At 43.8% G+C, this 23,065-nt stretch overlaps 1 protein-coding gene across 2 annotated transcripts in view; it reads right to left on the bottom strand.

Moving 5' to 3' along the window:
- The window catches only part of C8H1orf21 (chromosome 8 C1orf21 homolog), a 90,289-nt gene that overhangs the window by 55,006 nt on the left and 12,218 nt on the right, over nucleotides 1–23,065 (bottom strand). The window contains exon 1 of one of the 2 annotated variants that reach the window (XM_013956329.2): nucleotides 22,115–22,198. The exons of the other annotated variant lie outside the window; for it this stretch is intronic. The gene's annotated coding sequence lies outside the window, so the exon portion shown is untranslated. Of the gene's footprint in view, nucleotides 1–22,114; nucleotides 22,199–23,065 lie in introns of those variants that run through there. 2 annotated transcript variants of the gene reach the window in all.

A 23,065-nucleotide genomic window follows, 5' to 3' on the forward strand; every position in this document is an offset into this window, starting at 1 on the left:
CAAATAGCATGACAGCCCGAATTAAGATAAAAGGTCTCCCTCTTGCTATTGAGGGGCAAAAAAGAGGATCCATAAAGATTTAAAGCATTAGTCACGCTTTGCTTGTTCAGGATACGGGTCAAGATACACAGAGGCGTGGGGAGCGGAGAAGAAGCAGCAGACCAGGAAGGGGAATCAGTAAGTGGGTTGTAAATGAGATATGTGGAATGCTAATTTTCTTTGAGGATGCAAATTTGCTTAAAGATAATAGCTTTTAATAGACCAGCTAATAGTGATGATGAGGAAAACAATCACATTTTTAGTCCCGGAATCCTCCTTTCAGGCTTCAAATAAAAGCAGCAACCTCAAGGTAAGTAGAGGCTGAAAATGATAACTTTGATTTCTCATCAATTAGAGAATCCGAGGGAAAAGGATGGGGCCATCACGACCTTGTCTCTGCAAAAGGACATGTAAGGGAAAACAATGAACCGCCACACCAAAAAGGTTTTGCTTTAACCATGGATTAGTAACCCTCAGTAGCTATGAGCCCAGGAAGGTGATGGTCCCGTCCTCCAGGACCAGGGTGCTGGAGAAGCAACCTGGAGCGGAGATACAGAACAAAATCCCAGAGGCATAAAGCTCTCTGGGGAAGGGAAAAACAACAAACACCACACACTGCGATGAGGCTCAGATATTTTTCTAAAACCGGTCCCAATGCTGGGCCTAACTCACTGGGATGCTGACACAGCGTTTGGGAGACGTGACGCACGGTGCTTCAGATGGAAGCAGAACAACGCAGCCGTTCTTGCCTCCTCCCCCACTTTTTCCACAAATATAATTTTCCCTTTTGTCTTCCCAAGCATTTGGGGGGCATAAAGATTTCAGAAGCCAAAAATAAAAGGAATAAGAAAACCTCAACCCATTTGCAGCTCATGTTCACCACCCACCATCATTAATTATCGAGATTTGAGAGGCAATTTGCAAGCTCCAATCTGCAAAATGCTAGTGAGAAAAACCTCTTAGGCAGATCAAAAGCATCTACGCCACCCCCAAATAAAATGTGGCAGTTGACATGAACATCTTATGCGTAGGTCAACAGAAAAAGAATATATACGGTGTTAGATGGAGTACTTTATTACCCCCAAGTTTCTCCTGAGCACGTTCAAAAATGGGAACTCAATTATTGGAATAGAGATTGCCCCTAACCTTCAATTCCCTTTTCTTCCCCCCCCCCCCTTTTGGAGCATGTCTACATCCTGTCTTTTTTCTTCTACCAGCTTTTTCACACTTCATTAATTCACTCTTCATCTTCTCACCCCTTTTCTTCCTAAAGTCATGTACAAGGCTGCATCCTTGACAAAACCATTTTGCTTCCATAGCTGAAAACTCAACCGTCAGCATCAAATGGAGGCGCTCCCGTGCTTTACCACAAATGAATGTTAATTCTTCTGCCACCACAGGTGTATCTGTTTTCATCTTTATTGCACTGAGATAACCAATCTTTCATCTTCTTCAGGCTGAACATGCACCTGAAGTTTCCTTCCGTGTTGACCACACAGGAAATCAGGTTAAAATTTCACAAAGCTAAAGAGATCAAAGCAATAAGCTTTGCAAAACCATGGGAAAAAAAAACCCTAACTACATGGGCTTTTCCTATAAAACAGCCTAGTCCAGGCAGAACCCAAGGATTTCACTTGCTGCTGATAAATATACTTATTTCCTAAAAAAAATAGGTCTGTTTGACTTTCATCCGATCTTTTTTTCCCAGAAGAAAGCAGATTATGAATTTGCACTCAAGGGACCTCAGAAGTTTGCACCTGGGAGTTCCCCCCACGATATCTCTCTTCCTCAGTTATCCTTGATTATCTGTGCCAGAAAAGCCGGAATTTTCTTCTTAAACTGACAAACTGGTATTTTGGACTCAAAGGCGCAACTTTTGCCTTTGAAGTCCATCAACGGCCTAAGGGGAGGAAAAAAAAACACCCATTCATAAGCTCTCTTCCTCCTCCTTCAATTATTCAAGCTCGCTTTGCTGGTGGAAAGCATAACGTGATATTGAAAATTAACCCACTGCACTGCTAAACGAAATGGGAAAGGTTATAACAGAATCAGCATGGCAGATCCTTCTTCCAGGTCCATCATCCTTTTTTTTTTTTTTTTTTTTAAGAAGAGGGAAAAAAGAAGAAGAAGAAGAAAAAACCACTGACAGTGACATTATTCATTTGAAAACACCATATTCACAGCAATTGCAGAAAATCTAGGGTAATACTTCACAGTGGCACAAGGGGACACAGAAAAGTCAGAGTGAGCAGTGACACTCTGCTCCTTTGAATGCTTAGGCAAAGTATGTTTATATATCCTGTTTATATTAATAGCCATGAAATTAAGCGTTTTTCTCCCTTCTAGGAAATCTGCTTGTCTCCATGATGGAAAATTCCCCTATTTATTGCCACATTTCACTGTCCTCTTGGAAACACGACATCGAGGCCAGCTAGGTGAATACAGCATTACAATAATCTTGCTAAAAGGGCAAAGAATCAGCGCGGTGTTATACAGTCATTAATGCACAAGGAAATACAGAGAAAGAGCACCACGCTTTTCTAGCATTTTACCCAGGCTGCAGTAAAATACCACCAAACTCAACAAGCCGAAGTTACCAGTAGGTTGGTGGAAATGCTATTTGAAACATAATTTGCATATATCCTCTCCTGTGAAACCGTGCTCTGCAGAAATGGTATTTTCAACACATTTTGAAGAACAAACAGGAACATCATGATTTGAGAGCTGAAGAGAATAGCTAGCAAATGACAGAAGCTCGTCTACCTCCTTCTTCCTAGCAGGGAGGGCTTGGTTGGAGTTAGTGCTAATTAGCACCATCGGGTTATTTGCTCTATTTTAGGACAGGCTTTGCACTACTGCCCCACTGAAGCTTATCATACCATTTTTTATGAGCAAAATTATCCTCTCATTTTCTTGGTTTGCAGTCAGTGTTTCTCCAACACATGCTTTCTGACCTATTAAAGCAACAAATAATTTCCCAATAGAATGGCTCTCAACAGCCATGTGATATTTATCCAGTGAACATCATCTCCCTATCTAGTCTCATAAGGGCAAGCGGTACTAGCGATTCCCTCCCACGAGATTTCATGTGGTGCACAGCAAAATAAAAAACAAGAAAAGGAAGGGGAATTGCAATGCAATCTTCCTCTTAATTTACACAGCGTGAAGTTAAAGTAACACTAGTGTGGAAAGCCCAGCAACCAAAATCCATAAGCAAGAAATGTGAGCCACAGGACCTATAGCCTTTGCTGTTTCCAAAGAAAGTTAACTGAATTTTTTCCTGTTTTTATTTTTATTTTTTGGAAAAACCTCAAATACCTTAGGTGTAGCAGCAGGAAGACTATCACCATCAATACAGCATGCAATTTAAATATCTAGTTAAAAACTTTTCTCTTTCTTGAAGAATGAATAGACAAAAATTGAAGACAGATAAGACTGCAAGATTATGGGCTGGCAATACTGCAACTTTTTTTCCTTGCACACATAGGAAAACAGCATAGGAGATGGTGGGTTTCTGGTGAGAAAGCAAAATTTTCACCTGCACATCTGTTTCCTTGCTCAGCATTTGCACTACAGCTTCTCTCTACTGTAGCAGGTGATGTTTCACCTGCTATTTCAAAAGAAACAGGCCCTTTATCCTGCATTCTTTCCCCTTGCAGAAAACAAGGGTTTTTCATTAAAAATAAAAGACTGCATGAAAACAAGCTAGGCACACTTCCAGTATCTCCCACTTCTGTATGAGCAATTGTTGTTATAGCTGTTGCAAGGATATTACAGAAGTGCAGGAGAGAGATTTCCACAAGACAAAAAAGTGTTCCGACACAGAGCTTGCTATCAAACTCATTTAAGATTAGCCTGCGTTTCAGAGGCGGTGGGTTACCATAGCATCTCACAGTGCTTCTGCTCCGTGCTACGGGCAGAGCTGGATGATTGATAACAGCAGAAAACGGCTTGAGGGATGCGATTAAAGACAATGCAACTCTTTCCATTGACTTCAGATGGATTGAGGTCACTTCCTAAAACTCACATTTCATGGAAGACAGACCGTTTTGTGATTTACTTCCAAAGGAGCTGAAGTATGCAACATCTACGGTAACTCCGCAACCTGCTTAGGTCAGGGAGAGAAAGTAAACCGTGCCTGTATTATGCGACACTGGCAGATCTAGTTGATACAACGGCGGGCAGGATGCTTGTGAGGTTTATAGCTTAAAATATTTTTCCGGAGGTCAATCACCAAAGCTAAGCTAACATGCACAGTGATCACTCTGCCAAAGCTACAACTCCGCTAACCTGGTTAGCTCGCCCATCGTGACAACACGGGAGGCCGCCTTGCGTTATTTTGAAGTCACCATTGAATAAATCCTTTCAACCTCATCCTCCTCTTGCAGGAAGGATGGATAAATCATGTTTTAATGTTAGTGAGCTAGCTGAAGCATCATTTTTCTTATAATTCAGCATCACTCTCTCCTTTCCTTCAACTTGAGGTTCTCAAGTCCATAGGTACACCCATAGGTACCCGTGGCTCAGTCCTTGCGCCTCCCACGATCCTGGCCTCAAAGAGCACAGCCTCTGCCACTGAGTGTATCCAAGCTAAGTCAGCCGCTGTGCGGTGCGATACTGGACTGGACTACTGAAAAACCAGGTTTATTCCTTTCAATACGTGAGTCTCCTGTAGATGGAAGAAAGGTCTCCACCACTTACCGCAGCAGGTAGGGTGCCCAAGCACCACTACAGTATAAACAAAACCAACAATAAGCTCAGCTCTCCTATTAAATTTTATTTCTGTCTTCACGGTTTAAGAGCAAGATACATTTTATTGAGCAAGATATAGAATAAAAGGCCCCAAGGTACAGGAACGGTGATCTAGGCAATGTTTTGCAGCAATTCAACTCACGCTTTCGAGCATTCGTCTGAACATCATCTCTCCATTTGACAACACATTCCCTTGTTTTGCCTCACTAAAGATAATTTAAGGCAGAAAACATTACACCTAGCCAGTCACATCATTTAGAATTAGTCGAAAAGAAAACGTAGTAACTGTAGCAGTGTCAAACACAAAAACGTTTGCTTTGGAGAAAAATTCAGAGGGATAATTACCGCACTGGGAAATGGCCACTTCACCCTCCTAAATTTCTTTAGGTCCCTCTTGCCCACAGCGACCGTAGGTGCACCTCTATGCTGTCAACTCCAACTCTGGCCTAGAGCAGATTTCTTCCAGGACTGCCCGCTTCCCAAAAAGCAGTGGCTCACCAAGCCTCCTACACTTTTTAGCGCATAAAAATGAGATGCACTCATTTCTTGATTTCAACAATAAAAACAGCAAGTATCTAACATGCACAGATACACAAAGGATTTTTAGACGTGGGGGTCCAACCTTGATTCTTTGTTCTTCCAGACTTTTTTTTCCTTTCAAAATTACTTCTTGTTCTTCCTCATGTGCCACCATGATCACAAGTAATCACAAAGAGGTATTTCTGCTAGATGTCTCCGGATGTGCAGATACTATCTTGCCCCTCTGTGGATGGCAATGATTAACAGCTTTCAAAACCTTCAATAAAAATACCTTTTGGGATCAAATAGTGTAAATCCAGTAGAGCTACACTATCTAGGAAAGGAACTTGCAGACTCCCAGAGGGCTGGGGGTGCAGGCAGGAGTCTGCCTCTATGTTTTGTCCCATCCTTCAGCCAAACTGACCTCACTGATACGCGCAGATGCCTCCCCGAGGTGGTGGTGACAGTGCAAAGCGATGCTCAAAGAGCAGAGATTTATTCTTCCTCTCCAACCCCATCAGCAACCAGATGATCTACTGTTTACTTTGGGTGTCATGAAAAACACAAGGTCTCCTAGACAGCAGTATGCTAACTGGGCAATGAGAGGAGAGACGCTGGATGGCAGCATGATTACCGAATACCTGCGGTGCCCAGTGATGCACAGGTTGCGTGAAGACTTCCAGACAAGCTAGGCAAATGTTCATCAGCACCGCAGCACTCTCTTAAGTATGTTATGAGACAAATCTTGCCATTAACACGTAATGGCAGCTTCCACATTTCCATGCATTCTTCTCTTAGGTAAAGTAGTTCCAGCGGACTTGTATTCATTTTTTAGGCACAAGGATTTCTAATGCAATTATCTGTAACCGTACGCTTTCCGGGTCTCATCCTCTTTCAGACCCATTGATTTATTCTAGCAGCTCTGAGCTCTCTAAACCCTTGATTCTAGCAACTTTGCAATAATAAGTCCTCCCACGATCAGCTCACTGGGTGTCCCCTAGAAAATCCCTGAAAACACACAACCATGAAACGGCAGACCCCATCAGTTCCCCAGCTGCATCCCTGAACGACGACCACAAATACGGCAACAATTAGTCTACCTCCCCAAATGATCGCCCCCAAACCTACGCTGCCTGGCATTATCCCGCCCCACCTTGGGAAATGCCCTTTGGTCCCCCTAGTACGCTTTGTGATATCTGCCTTGAACATATGCTCTTCGGTTACGCTGTGCATTTCCAGGATTCACCCGGAGACCCTTCCTTGCTCCCTGGTAAGTTTGGCAAATCAGTAAGTTTGGCCAAATTCAGAAGAGTAGAGGAACGGGGAAGCAGCTGCAAGCTGGAGGGGAGCTTCTGGACCTCTCCGGAGCAGTACGGAGCCCGGGATCTGCCTCCGGTTGCCTCCAACGCACTCTTCATATTAAGCTGTGGCAGAAGCTACTTCATATGCCGCTTAGGTTGAAACTAAAACAAAACAACTCAGCTCTGCGTGAGCCAAGGGGAGTGAGATACCGGGGGACCTGCTGCTAATGTGTCAGCAAGGAAGCATTTGCCATATGCACCTTTGCTGTTTCTGCGCAATTAAAGCACAAAACAATTTAAAGGGGCCTCCTTTTTAGCAGAAGGGCTAGAGAAAGAGGAAATCTGCCTTTGCTGATCTGACAACACTTAAACCACAGAGTAAGAGCACAGATGTGGCTCAAAACATGATAGCCAGCTCTACCAGCTTGAGGAGGACTCCCCAAAGCACATGCATGCACACACACCCCCTCATGTGCATGCCTTTTCTAAGGCCAAAACACCAGCTGCACCATCAGTTTAAAGGAATGATAAAAGCTAGCAAAGCAGTTCATTTAACCCAAACTCCTAGCTGTTGTGAACTTCTCTGGGGCTTTCAGTATTTCTTTGGGGAATTTTTTTTTGACACAGTCAAGACATTTTCCAATAGCAGACCAAACATGAACCAAAGAGTCACACCTCAGAGAGCCTACTTTCCCCAAAACTATGCTGATGAATGCTCCCACATGGATGGGAAAGAAGGCTCTGTTCAGGAGCAGGAGAGGTCCAGAAACTTCCAACCAAGACTAGGTTGCTGAAAAAACACAGGTCAGAGGAGCTGAGCTATAGGGAGGAAAAGCAACATGTCACCACTAGTGCAAAACCCTGTGTGATCCATCCCCTTCTGTGAAAGAGGGGACGAATCACCCCACTCAGTGCTTTGATGGTGGTACTTTCAGCAACGCTGGCTGAAGGCTCAGTGCTTGCAAAAATACTTTCCTATTCAGCTCAAAATCTTTTTTAGGTTTTGCAACATCCTAAGTTACATCTTCATCGTTTCCATGAATGCTGTACCGATAAAGCAAGTAGCGGAGAGTTTTCCTTCCAACGGTTACAAGGCTGAGCGAGCGGATGTGTGCCTTACCAAGCCCGGGTACTTGAAAAAGAAGATCTAAACCAAATTCTTTTGAGTGGTATAACGATCTCCGGTCATCAGCCACATTTACTTAAAACAAGCACTATGCAGAATTACGTTTACAGAGTAGTGTTTGTTACAGAAAGAGGCTCAAGAACTGCTCCTTCAATATTTCAGCCTTGCCCATGAAGCCCAGCTCAATTAAAGCAATGCAGCCCTGAAGTGAGGGGCAGTTACGTCAAGGACACAGTATCATTTTGGAAAGCTGGTTTGCGTGTTGTTACCCACCGGCTGCTCATGGCTAAGCATCAGCTGGATGTCATCATGGCTAGGACTGACCCACCATCAGATCATTTATTATTTGCTCCGATGCAAAGGTCGGGCAGCCGAGCAAGAGCTCCGATTCACGATCCACATCTGCAGAGGTTGCTCTCAGCTAATCCGCACTGTTCACTACCAAAACTGAAATGGAAAGCAATTCCTAGGGCCAAGAACCACTGAAAAGCTTTTCAAATACTGCTCCCGATTCCCTCCACAGAACGTATGGATCATAACTCATCCAAGGAGGAGCAGCAGGTCATGCATCAGTCTATCCGTGGGACTATGCTGGAGTTTCCAAAGTCTGGGAGATGAACTGTTGGCTCGAGGTCCTGCAGCTGTGAAACAACTCTAACGGAGCATGTACTGCATGAATGCATCAGAGGAAATCATCCTGAAAGAAAACGGCAAACGAAGCCTTCTCCCACACCCTCTCGCAGCTGCCTGACAGTTGAGCTCTTACAGCAATTCATCTGCCAAACTGATACACGAACAGAAAAATAAATAAATAAAAAAACAAAAAAACCTGAAAATGTTATAGACAGGAGTCAAAGCAGGGAGAGAAAGTCATACGGAGCAGGAAAAAAAAAAAAAAGAAATACATTCTGCTGAACTGCAGGAGCAGAGCAGAAACGTATAATGAATGACTGAAATAGGCTCCAAATACCATTATATGCAGTCAGTAGCAACTAAAGTTTATCAGGACTCTCTGAAGAATTGACAGTGCCACCAGAACAAGACAAACAGCTACAGGATTATAACTCTGGTGGATAACCCATGCCAACATTTTCCAACTCGGACATTTACAGGCTAAAGCTCTGTAGAGTGCCAGAAAACGTTCGCCCGAGGAAGGCAAACTGATGGGGAGAAAAGTCAATGCAACGCTGTTTGATTTAAAAGAGAGTGGAACAAAATAAGGAGAAAACAGAAATATGAACTACCAAAAAAATTGAGAAGAGCTGGAAAAGCAAGAATAAAGAGGAGCAGAGATGGTATTTGGCTAGCTTTAAGGAGGGGCTGAGCATGTAAGTGCTCCGAATGCACCAGCCGGGTTAGCTCTCCCCTTGCCCACGCTGCACCTCTTGTTCGCGCCAAGGACAGCAGACGCTATCTGCAGACATGCGGAAATCTCACCCACCGTGCTATTTTCGGCATCTTGACACCAGAAAGACAATCCTGATTCAGCGGCGTTTTCCAGTTGCTTTGTACTACACCAGCAGCTCCACGGAGATATCCCTTCTGACGGGACCACCAGAACTGACCCTCCAGTAGCTACTGTGTCGCCACTTCCATTCTGCCAGCAGTAAGTTCTCCTTATGATTACTTTATTATTCAAATGCTCAGATATTGCTCCTTTTCTGATTCAGTGCCCACTGCGTTAAGACCTTCAGGGCCCAGCATGTACTTTATTACACATTGCAACTAGCATAAGGGGCCGAGAGACAGCATGCACCTCTCCATGCCACCCACAGAAGCAACAAAAAAAGGCAAAAGCCATCTGAGCAGCTGCCACCTTCAAACTTTAAGTATTTTCTTCTGACTTACGGCTGTTGACATTGATGCAGAAAGTACACGAGAACTGCTGCATTTCAACAGCATTTATACTCAAAAGGGAAAGAATTGGTTTGGTTTTTAATAACCCACCTATAAGGCAGCCACATAGCCCTACCCCACACTATATGTCACACCATCCCCTTCCTTATGGACCTATCTTAAAGTATCTAGCTCCGGCACATTTAATACTTTTAGAAGTAGCGTTACGTTGGTTAAATTTCATTTATATCTTTGATCGTTCTTTGTTCTTACACGTTTCCCCCCTTACCTCCAGCAAGAATTAACAGCAATAGCTCGTCAAGTTGAGTTGTCTCAGACCCCCAGCGGGGCTCTCAGGCCAGGAGACCAACGCACGGGCCAGCGCGCGGCTCCCGGCGACAGTGAACCTCCAAGGCAGCTGCGTCCAAAGTTAACGCACGCCAGCCAACAGCTGTAAGATGTTAAGCTCATTGGCCCCTTTACTCCCACTCTTAGCTTTTTGCACATGAAAAAGAGCAGCTGCTTTCCTGAGAGTAAATTTTGCAATATCTTTATAGCCTCCCTCTCCCCCTTTTAGCTTCGAGTGCGAGAAGGATTTCTTTTTAAAATTAGAAGGAGGAAAAAAAAAATACAAGTTCATGAATCCTAACAGCAGGCAGGCTCTCTTAGAAATGTTTTTATTATGTTAGGAAAGCAATAGTGAATCTAAATTCAAAATACATTGAATTTGATAGCTTTTTTAAAAAAGGAAAAGAATTGCTAACCCCAGCACTTCTCCAAAAGCTAGCACACGAATGAGAGTACGAGTCCACCAGAAGCTCAGTAGACACAAAAACACTCCCGTCGTAACACACCAGAAGCAGCGCTCCGTCCCGGGGACGGAGCTCGCAGCAAGCCCAGCACTTACCTGAAATGCAAAAAACTTGTTCTGAGAAACCGCGAGAACGATTCGGACAGCGGGACAGACAAAAAGCTTGCACGGAGCGCGCTGCCCCAGATCCCGATTCAGCCCGCGCACCGAGTTTCTCCGAGATGCAGGAGCATCGGCCAGGGCTGCCTCCGAGACGCCGAGGCGCTCCGCTGTTTCCAGGAGACCCGACGCAGCCAAACAGACCGGGCTCCGCTCTCCGCAGCCCGCCCTCAGGCGAAAGCATTGCACAATTTGGGGAACTTTTTTATTTTATTTTATTTTTTTTAATTAAAGTAAAGCAGCACTGAGAAAACTTCAAGCCACACGCACAAGCCCAAAGTCCCATCCGGCTCATTTTTGAGTAAAGCACTGCTTCTCGCTCTCCTTCTCGCAATGCTAAGAAAAACCCTGCTCTACACATAAAAAGACCCCGTTTAATACGGGATTGCACCGCTCAGCCCATCTTTTCAACAGCGCAGCTACGTCCCTGCATGCTGCGTAAGGTCGCACGTAGACCGTGCACCATCCCTGCAGCCACACGAAGGCCGGGGGTCACGGCCGAGTAAGGAGCTGCGAGTCGGTTCAACGCTGTTTGTCAGCAATAACATCTACCGGGATCCAATTTACTGGAACTGGATCCAACTCCTGGCAGATTCTTCCCACAAAACAATATGATTGTAAACGCTGGCGTCATTTATAATACCTGTAAATTATACAGCTCCAGACAACTGATAAATACGGTCGCATGAAAATCAGCTTCGAGAGCAATACGCACCGAAAGACCATAAATTTTTCAGGCGGTGATACTGTATTTTTCCATCACCATACCATAGGCATATTCTACGCAACTGAATTGCAATACCGTAGCTGAGCACTTATCAATCGCTATTTTAAAAAGCACTACTTAAAGATGCCTACGTTTCGCTGTAAAGACGTCACTAGGATAGAGCCAGCGAGGAAGCATCGAGCCCAGACGCTAACCACCGCGTTCTGCTCTCCATACCTCCTCTTCGAGCACGTTTTCGAAAATTAAAGAATTATGCAGGCATGACGAACAGCCAGGCGCTGTTTGGTTGGGCGCAGCGAATCACCCAACGCGCAGGCTAGCGCTCATAGATGAGCCCGACTCCATCAAGGTGGAATTCAGAGCTTGGAAATTCAGAAGACTGAATTCAGAACATCAGTACGGTTTTAGCTAAAAAAGAGCAAGGAGAGAGATGCAGTTTCTGTGCAGTCACTGCTCCGTGAAGACAGGCCCAGGGAGAAGGGACGCTGGCTGTACGGAGAGCTTCATGGCTGCCCCTGCCCATGCAACGGCGCGAGACTGTCGCCGCGCCGGGGCACAAAACGCGGAGAACCCGGGATCTGCTTGCAAGAATGACAAATTTTAAAATGAATTAAAACACAAGTCGACTCTGGAACTGCAGGGTTTTCCTTTGGTCTTCCCTTTACTAAGAGGGAAGCAAGTCTAAACACTTAGGTTTCAAAATATGCCATAAATTTAAAAAAAGGAAAAAAAAAATCTGGACATTCTGCCTGGAAATTGTTTCATCTTCCTTTCTAACGTAACGCTTCCTTACCGTGTTACTTTGCTGCGCGCCAAGACATGACGCTTTCCTATTTATAGCACCATCCCTGCAAGAGCCCTTTCGAAATACCAATGAGCATCACGGTGCGGAGAGCAAAGCAGAGCCTGCCCGCGCTCGGCTCCCGGCAGGCCCCGGCGCCGCATTTGCAGGCTGAGCACTCTCCTCCTAGACGGTCAGACAAAAAAAAAATCTCACAGTTGAAAACCATGCATGTGTTGCTTCAAAAGTGATTTTCCTAATGAGTCATTACTTTTTTCTTTTTTTTCTTTTTTTTTTTTTTTTAAAGGAAGCAAGCAAAATAACTGGATGCCCAAGGAAGCTCCCGGCACAGCATACAGTGGATTTTCAGGCTAGATCTACGCAGATTTCTGAGCTTTTAATAAAAAAAAGCTTGACTTTAGCTGCAGGCAGAATGAGCAAGCTTTGTTTGCAATGCACCGTACCTGATCACTAGGAAACCAAGGAATCGGGAGGAATCGGCTCACGCAGCGTGCAAAGCATCGACTCCTTGCCGGGACGGCAGAGCCCTCTCCTCCAGTCCCCAGTGCACAGGGGGAAGCTGAGAAATGCCGTGGCAATGAGGAAGAAAGTGAAGAAGTTGCGTAGCAGCTATATTGTTCTGACAGCCGAGTTGGGCAAAAGATATTAAAAGTTTAGGGGCAGGGGAATTAACCCGGGAGCTACTTTGCTCTCCACGAGGCAGGTCTTTGGAGAACGTCAAACACTTTGCCTGGGAGACATTAGCTGGGCTAAGTCGGCCCGCGCCGGCTGCGGTTACGGGCCAAAACTCACAGCAATCACCAACTCAAAAGCAGAAAGTTTCCAAGAAAGCAGCAGAGATCAAATTATAAAACTAGCCAAGATGCAAAACCCAAAGTCACAATTCCTAAGGTATTTGCCAGACAAGGGCACTAGCTAGAATACAGGCTGTAATGGCACCGGCTCGGTTTCTAGGCTTTTTAGGCAATAAAAAGATCTTATACGGACCTCTGAATTCAAAGGACAGGTGATAATATCAAGCTAAACTTTGATGTGAGAAATAACGCGGACTCTCATATACCACAGGGCTTAAAGTCAGGCTCACCGATGACTCTCTGTATTTACTTTGGGCAATCCACTTGCATTGCTGTAAATCCTCCCCAAATAGAAACCCAATACAAGGGAGTTACTCGACATAAATAAGTATTTTGTAGATATACCAGTAAGCAATGATTGCTGCTATTACATTTGACACCAAAAGATGCATCTGCATACAACTAGAGCATTTTAGTCTATAAAGTAACTGATAAAAGTGTAGGGGAGCATTAATCTTTAGTTAAGACAGCTCAAGTGCCTTATTAGAGAAGTAAGGATCTCATTTTACGTCAACCTAAATACAGATTCATAGAAAAACGTTAACTGATGTTTTATGTGTTTAAAAAAAAAAAAAAAAAGAAAAAGCCTGCAGGTAACCTCATTTTTTACGTTCAGTTTGGGCTGAAATCTACTGTTTTTTTGTTTTCACCACGACATGCAGCTGTCCCCGGCGGTTTCAGAAAAGGCCCGTGTGCCAAGCCAGCCCCGCGCCCCCGGAGTCGGAGTCAGCACTGGCTCGCCGCCTGCGAGTGCCGGAGTGCACGCACCGAATGCCAATGCCGACGGACAGCGCATCCGGGAATCAAAGCGAGGGAGCCCAAAAGGCGCGCGCACAGACTGCGGGCAGCAGCCGTGCTTTCCAAAGGAACAAACTCTCTTTCTTGCAGTTACTGAACTGGCTATAGAAAAGCCAAAGCACGGCCCCAGTAACCTGGTACCCACAGTGCAGCTGGTTGTGTTGCAGGCAGCAGGATTTGGACGCAGGGCTTAGCATGTCTGCACTGTTTGCTGATTCCCCCCCGGTTTGCAAGAATACCGAGTGCTTGACTCATTCAAAACTTACCAGGGAAAAATATTCAATTTTCCATGTAAAGCAGCTAAAGGGAGGAGTGGGAAATGCTCAGAGGTGGCTTTGGAAATTATGGATCTATCAGCCTTACGAGTTGTTTCAAATCAGAATTAACAACGGCGTTCTGAAACACCTAGAGAAGCACATTTTATCCAAACCAAACTAACACGGCTTCAGTCGTAGAAAAGCTTGGCCTCTTCAGTGTGTTCATTTTATTTGTCTGGATAAAGAAAACGTAGCTCTTGTTTGAACTTCCAAAAGCTATCTTGGAGGGACCTGGAGAGGACAGCATCTTGGAGGGACTTTATCCTGAAAACTTGGAAGATTGGCTTGGAAGGGACCTTAAAAAGTCATCTAGTCTAACTTAAAGATAAAAAGAGGGAGATATTTGTAGAGAAAATTTAGTCTAGAAAGACTAGGCTTCCTCATCATCACCGGGGAAAACGATTCCTCTGGGAACAATTCATGGCAAAGACCTAACATAGGAGATCTAAATGGTCCTTGAGTCTATCTCCTTTACTTATTCGTCATTAAGTCCCTCCCTCCTCCCAATTAATATTAAATTTCCACCCCTAAAAAGATGAATCAGCCTTCTTTGCTGGAAGCAAAGATGGGCTAAACCACATCTCCAGGAAAGAGTGGCCAGGGAAGAGCTCCACATGATGGACGGCACCAAACTATGCAAGTTGAGCAAGACCAGAGAAGACCGCAGAGTCCCAAGGACCACAAAAAAGCTGGACAATTAAGCTGCTCGATACTGGAACAGACTTACCTTGACAAGTGCAAGGTAGCGCAGACTAGAAGGAATAAAAATACAACTGCAGCCTGGGTTGTGCTGTAGACAACTCAATGACAGCAACACAGAGTTGGGATTAAGCCAACAGAACACTGCAAAAGTGTGACAGAAAACAATACTTCAAGGTATATCTCGTAACCATCCACACACGTTTCATTTACACACGCAAGCAGTCAGCCGGTCCTGGTCCCAGAAGGCTTCACACCAACACGTTAGAACCCAGTAGTTCACATCACAGAGCAATCCACGGTTTCTAAGAGATTCTCCTTAAGCCATAGCACCGTTACATAACAAGTTTTAGTCAGTGTAAAAGCCTTGGAAGAGCTGTCATGATGTGACATAATATGCAAGCGAGTTCTTGCATATTATTCCTCTCTCCTGTACGATCGCTAGCAAAAAATCCCCAGCACCCTGTTGCTGTGCTGCATGATTAGTAGACCTGGGTGCTGCGACTGCTGTACTGCAATTTCTACAGACCGGAGCATCCAGGGTATCTAACTTACCAAGATTAATTCATATGCACACTTGGATTTATTCCTTAAAGAGGGAAACATTTGTATTCTTCGGAAATAACGCAGCTGGCTTAGGCTACCAGAGGGCTCCTTGCTAGCACTGAGCTGTTAGGTCTCCAACACGGCATTAAGCTTCCCATCCCATAGGTTTCCCTGCCAATACATGACAGCTTTCAGTGCATTTCCAAGGGGGAGGCTCACTCAAAATAACGTAGCAAGCCAGACTGGAAAACAATCCTGATTCCCGCACTCTTCCTCCCATTTCCGTAGACGCAAGATGACATGCTCTTCCCCCTCCGATTACCTTCTGCGGGTCCCACACGCTTAACCCGCATTCGCTTAGCTCACGGGAAGAGGAAACTGAATTTTCTATTTTCAGGTTAACATTCCACACTGGCTTTTTCAACCTAAAAAAATCTCTACAGAATAAAACTCTAGATCAGCTTTCTTCCTAGACTTTAGATAGATAGATAGATAGACAGACAGATACACACACACACAGCCCTCTATATATATCTCCATTCTAAATAGCTAAACAAAATATTTACAAGGCACAAATACACACAACTATGTTTCTCAAAAGCAGATACCTAAAAATGCCCGTCCTTATCTTATTTCCTCTTCCTCCAATGGTGCCAGTGTCTCAGCTTGCACGGATTTTAACCAAATTCTGTGCTAGAGCTTCTGCTGACTGGTTACGAGGACAGAAAACATCTCTCGTTCTCTAAACATCAAAACAGGCTTTCGAGGTTTTTGTAAGGCAAGTTTTAAAGCTGTTTTTCTGTTAATTATCCTAACACTGTTTTTTAAAAAAATATTTGCAACAAATTTGATGATTTCCCTGTGATTCTAAAAACTACATGGATTTAACGCCTTTTAAATTATACCAGAGTGGCCAAGACGTTGACCTTGATTCAATATTAACCCAAATGAGACCTGCCTCCCCTTGGGGCGGAGGGGGAACAGTAATACTCTGTGGCCTTTCTAAATGAGAGTAGATAGGATTATTATATTATTCTGCAGTTTTCCTCTACGGAAACATGATTAAAAGCTTGCAGGATAAGGACAGATGGTAGGAAGAGCCAGTCACACCTTGCAACACATGCACGGCAAACTCCCTAAGCCAGGGGACCCGCAATGACGCCGCATGAATTTTCAGAAAACCTAGGAAACTTTGGTTTTTATAGAAACGTTCCAGATTTATGTAATTTTTTCCTGATGTCAAGCAGCAGCAAGGAGCCTCAGCTGAGCTGAGCTTTGATGTTTTGGGTCAATGAAATCACAGCAATATTCCAGATGCCAAACAAAAATAGCTGCACCTTATTGGGATTATGCTTACCATGCTGTTTCCCCACCAGATTAAAAAGAAAAAGTATCATTAATACATTTAACACCGCTTACTGAGCAGCGGATTCAAGTGACAAGACATTTCTTGCAATAGAGCAAGTCTCTCCAGTTGCAACCACTAATCATAGGGGTTTTTAATTAAAGCACAGTTGTGCAAGAGCATCAGTTTGATATCTGCTACGAAGAGCGCTATCTTCCACACTTCGGTATGCAGCACTGTATTGCTTGGAAATATTTTCCTTTAATTATATATCAAGCATTTGTTATGCACTGACACTACGCTTATTATGCAATGCAAAACTTTTCACACTGTACACTACCAACTACCTACAAGTGGGAGACAAACAAAGTGTACGTGCTGGAAAACCTATAGCAAAGAACTATTTTAAGAGACATTTTCAGATGCTGTTACCTTACCTATTTGTAGGCTTCTACTATTAGTCTTTCACAATAGAGTGGATGGAAAAAAACTAAATAAAAAACAGTTTTGACCACACCATTCATAAATATTATCTATCCTATTTCTTGCAGAAGGTAAACTGCCAAGCAATTACCTCAAGCAAAGCAGTGCAAGAGTAGTTCCATCTGAAATCACAGAAAAAAAGGTGTTACGAGATTTTGCTTGTTTGTTTTTACCATTGCTCTAAATTTTGCTCTTACCTGCTCTGCAGAACCTTGTTATCTTGCTTTTGATACTAAAAGAACGAGCAGAGTTTGATGGGAAGGTCTCACTGGACTTCTCTCTGCACCTTAAAATATTTATTTTATGCTGATTTTGTGACATACAATAAAGATGGAGAATGAGATAAAAATAAAACACTGAACTTTGGGGGCTAACGAAACCGCCCTGGACTCATAAATGAAAATTGCTGATGCTGTTTTCGATATGCTTTTGTGATTCTGCCAGTTTCTCTGCTTTATTTGGGCATTTCTTTTGCCTGCTACTATTTTATCATTGGGTTTTAAGTTTCAAATAGCTCTTGCCGGAGGACAAGCTTTTGCCACAAAGGACGGGGCATAACATTATGAATACTGATTGAAATGTTGGTTTAAAAAACATCTGTTTTTCCCCCTTCTAAATACCATTAATGTCCTCTCTCTTCTTATTCCACATTTCATTTTTCTTGCTGCGGCAGAGAGCTCCCTTTGGGGGTTTCCGCAGCCGCCCTCATCGCTCAAAACGTTCTCCTAAGATCAGCCTTAGAGAAGGGCACATCATGAGAGACCAGCCAAACCAGGCTTACCTTACTGCGGGTTATACCGAGGGAGACTTTTATCTATGAAACATTATATCGTGCAAAAACCACCTCCTTCCCTTTCTGGATGAATGCAGGGAGAAACAGGGCCTTGATACAAGCCGGCTCTCCTACCACGTACACAGCGGGTTTTCGTTAAAACCCTGTGCTGAAACCTTCCCTCGGCTGAAACAACACGGGTGCGAGAGTAACAACTCCATGCGGATGTCGGGATTCTCCCTGCGGATGCGTGTGCTGCTTTCCCCCGCGGAGATTTGTGCAGACATTGTCAGCTATCAGAAATACTTTGGCTTTTGCTCCATCAGACCTCGCGCGCAGGTTGCTCCAGGGGAAGAGCGACGCGGGACAGCATATCGCATGAAAAGCGGGACAGCTACACGGCAATTCCCAAGACGAAACTCAGCGTTTACTTTTATATTAGCCAAAAATATCTTAAATGTGTCACAGAAGGTAAAGAAAAACGGTGCCTCCATCGGCAAGCGTGCAATCCCACCCTTGGGGCACGAGATGCTTTTTCTTGCGACACCGCAAGAACATCTATTTGACTAGCACAGACTCCGTAAACGGCTCTACTGCAAATCCTCTACGTTAATAAAATTGCTTCAACCGTTGGCCTGGCTTATCGAATAGACAGGCTTTTACCTACTGCAGCACCTAAATAGCCAAGGCGCTCTCCTCCAAATTCAAGGCCAAAGTCCAAACCAAGACGTCTACATCAGGCATCTCTCCTGCAAACCAGCTCGGAGGCCGGGGCACTCGCGGCACCGTTAAGAGCAATATTACTCCTCTATAACATTTCTTCCATAAACGCGTGGTTCCCCCAACGCATCCCTAACGGCCAAAAATTCACCATGCAAAAATGGAAATCTCCATTAATCCCATGGATCAAAAAGAGGCTTAAAGCTTCAGGGATTTGGCTATTTTGGGAAGGATTTCCTTACAGGACTGTATATATGTTAGACCTGCTCAGTGATGGCTTTCTTTAATGGCATTTTGAAACTTCTGACACTAAGTTTGCTCTTTAAAATGGCAATATGCTGCACTTGAAGTCTGATGTCTTCCTATAAATTATCTAATTTGAATATGGACAAAAAAGATGAAGAAAAATCTGTAATTTTTTAAGTGTGTAAATACAGATACCATTTTTAAGGTAAAGCTGGCATTATTTTTCAAATAAGAGCTTGTAGTAGAAGTTCTTTGGGGGAAAAGTATCCCATCCTGTCCAGCTTGTACAACCCCCCAAGCAACCACTTACAGGGGAAGAAGTGGGGAGCATCACTCAAGGTCTCTGAAAATAGCAACTATGATTTCAGAGCTGATAATGGTAAACTTTGATTTTGCAAAAGTTTCCTGAACAGAAGGAGAGGGAGTAAAATACTACTAACTTTCCAGCTTTTATTCTTTTAGCATTTTGGGGTTCAATACTTTCAGGTATTCCAAGCGCTCCCCAAAACCCACAAACCCCTGCGTTTCACTTGAAAATGTACACGTCTTGAAGTGGCAACGGTCACAAAATTCAGAGAAGAGCAGGATAATAATATAGGAAATTCATCTATTTAATAGCTTCTTAAATGTTTATTCTGTGAAGAAAACAGTAAGAAATACAAAGCAAAAAAAAACCTCCAATTTTTTTAAGCTTCTAAAAAAATGATATAAATATGGCCTAGAATCTGTAAGCACCCATTTATTGTACTTTTATTCACGTGGTCAAGGATTATCCTAGTTTTCTGCCTCACCCAAAACGTTACCACAATAGCACCTCCATGTCTGAAAAGTCCTAATACATATACACGCTTTTCAAAGTCCTCTCTAACCATTACATCCTGCAGGACTTCCTTTTTCACAGAAGTGTTTAATTTTTACAAGCCAAACAACCTGCTCAATGAAAAGGCACTCCATCAGGAAAACATTTGCACAAACTATTCTATTAAATTAAATATTTATTTATTTATTTCTATATGCATATATAATGTCTGCCCCAATTATTTAACAACCAGTTTAGTTTCTTTTACAACAGGCAGGGCATCCTCCAGTATTTGGAGAGAGCACATTCCTATACATTTCCATTATTTTGCTGCTAGAGAAATATTGGATTTCTGAAACAAATGAAGATATTTCGAAAACCACTCATACCATTAATACCAATATTGCATTTATATGTGTTCCACAAGCATAGAAATCAATGAATAAAAACAACTGCGGGCCACAAAAGCATGTTTAAAAATGTACGCTATCCTAATTCAGCAGCATTAAAATGCGAGTGTGGGAAAAAACTACAATTTTGAGTCTATGGTCTGCTTCTTTCATAACTTCAGAAACCAAAGAGGTGTTTTACTACTACTACTACTATTAAAAAGGTGACGTGGAGCACTTGCTTTGCAAGTAAGGGAAGGAAGGCGCTCCCTTAAAAAAGGAATACGTATTTAATCCTCATCCGCAGGAGTCGCACCGACTTTCGGGCGATACCCGGAATTACGGGGGCGCTGTGGCCGGCTGCTCTGCGGCCGCACGGGACGCCGGTCCCGGCGGGCAGCGCTCCAGCCCTGCACGCGGTGGAGGGTCGACGCCTTTCGGCGGCAGCGAGACCTCCAGCATCTGCTGCTTAATTCTGGCACTTGCGAGCGACAGTTTCGGAGGGCAGCCGGGAGGCTGCGAGGTGCGGAAAGCGGGAATCTGCCGCGGAGCAATTCGCATGCGGAGTCGATAATTAAAAAAATGCAAAGTGGCGACTGAAGGAGCAACAGAGAGGAAAAAAGCAAACGCCGCATCTGTCGCGAACGCAGAAAATACACAGCTCCGCCTTGCAAACCGGGTTCGGCTTCCTAATCCCTTGCCTGCACGTTTTGTGTTGCCTCTTTTTTCCTAAACTCGGGCTCTGCGAAGGATGCCCCTGCAAGATTGAGAGAAGCAGTAAACGTTTCGGGACATAAAAAAGAGGGAAATGATTTGTCTGCTGTTTTCCTGAGCGCAGAAACAGCTTCTCCTCCTGCTATGGGGAAGAAAAGGGAATGAGTTGGGGAACGAGGAGAACGGGAGCCGCAGCCGGCTGGGCACAAATCCCACCTGCGTAACCCACCGCGAGAGCCACGCAGCGACTGACGCTGCACGCAACGAGCACAACTAGCCAGGGCGCCGACGGGCGTCCAGCGTATAAACATGAAATAACACAAGGTTCAAGACAACTTGCAGCAACCTCTAACTTCAAAATTCTGCCGCAACTTTGAAAGTAAGGCTCTTTCCCCCAAATTGAGTCTGTTGATTTGCCTAACCAGACAAATAAACAAACCTGAAACGCATTTATAAACCACAAGGTTTAGTCCCAATAGGCAAATAGAGAAAAACTACCTTTTTCCCATACACACACACACACACACAAAAAAGATGAGGAAGGAGAGAGTCCCTTTCCCCACATAAGTTATTCATCCTTCCTCATATTCATAACCAGCTGCAAAACCGAAATTGTGCCCAGCACTATCGTTGTACTCTGGAGATTTCCTAAGAACAACATGAAATATTGTCATCCTCTGTGGTTTTATCAAAATATTTTTGCCTACATGTTACACTACAAGGTTAACTGCTCCTGCCACAACTCTTCTGCTCGGGGAATGCGCATGCCCAAAGCAACCCCAAAACGCCAATCTACTGCACAGTTAAATTGCAGGAATACTGTGCAAATACCAACATCCTTGACAGCGCATCAAAACTTCTCCCATACTTAGGTGACGGAAGGCGCACGTGCTGCAAGCTGTTGATGAAAGATATCGAAAAGATTTTGGGGTCTGAAATTCAGGTTTCCTCTTAAATCGCCACCAACTTCAGGGCTAAGTTACTCACACGCCTGCAGGTTTTGGTGGAAGAAGGGCAAAAATACGAGGAAAGGCTTTGGGACCAGCAGCTAAAGTTGCTAGCTTGCCATGAGTACCTCAGCAGAATCCATTCCCCACTTTGGGCCAAAAGCAACACTGCACGTTTATTTTATTTACGGCAAGTCAGTTCACCTTAGGCATGTTTGACATGGCCATCACTCAACATCGAATGCCCTTTTCTGCATCAGCTCCCCTCCCCTCCTTCAGGCTTCCAGTAAAATTAGACTTCGCATTTAAGCTTCCAGGAAAATAATTACAGTTGGCAGATATTTTTCAACACTGACTCTGAAGCCAAAAAAACAAAGAACAACAAAACAAAATCACATCAAGCATTACTCAACTTTTCTCAGAAACAACTTGTTCCGTAGATCAACTTTTTTCACTGACGGCCGTTTTTACTCCACCGCTCTTCTCCTTGCTCTGTGAACTTCACAGTCCTTCAAAACAAAAAAACCCAATGACAGAGAAAAAAAACCCTGCTCATAAAGAATGGATATTTAAAAAAAATTTTTTTGACTCAGTATCCTGGCCAGGAAAAGGACACCTGGGGCAGCAAAAGGATATATTGAAATCGCCTCCAGCCTACTCAGATGATCTTCTCAGCAGCTGATGACAAGGAGGAGGAAAGAAATTTGCTCAGTATCTGCACAAAGTAGGATACGCTTATTTAAATCCCAGCAATGTAAATCCCCAGTGAGGCAATCCTAATCTCCTCCTGCATTTCTGCTGGTAGTTATTTTATTAAAGAACGATTCCTTATAATCAGTTGCTAACCATTAAATCATGTTGATCTTCATGTAAACAGAGCTTTCGCTTGCTAAAAACAGAACTTCTTTCTGCAAAGCCAGAGGATACTCTGTGACTAATGCATAATTTCATAGCTTCCCATACAGTTATTGCAATCCCCGATGGTTTGTGTCTTTTTGTTAGAAAATGCTTCTTATTTATGACATATTATTCCGAAACATGTCAAACTGCAGTCAGATACAACACTTCACCCTAATTCCTTCCATATTGCCTCTAAAATAAACCCTAGTATCTACCACTGGGCGGATCTTTAGCAAATCTTCCACATAGGACCATAGCTGTGCTCAAAGACAGAACGGATGCGTATCGAGTGGTTTTGGTTAAAAGCCTTTTGGTTCAAAAGGCTCCTTTTCTAGCACATCTGGGGAACAAAACAAGGGAAAAAATGGGATTGAAGGAAAAAGCAGCAGCTTTCGCATGCAGAAGTACAACACAGAGGAGCTGGGTCCTTCATTTATTTTTAAGAAGCCTCCATCACAGTCATC

The sequence above is a fragment of the Apteryx mantelli genome, chromosome 8 (genome assembly GCF_036417845.1).
Source record: "Apteryx mantelli isolate bAptMan1 chromosome 8, bAptMan1.hap1, whole genome shotgun sequence".
NCBI classification, from domain to species: Eukaryota; Metazoa; Chordata; class Aves; order Apterygiformes; family Apterygidae; genus Apteryx; species Apteryx mantelli.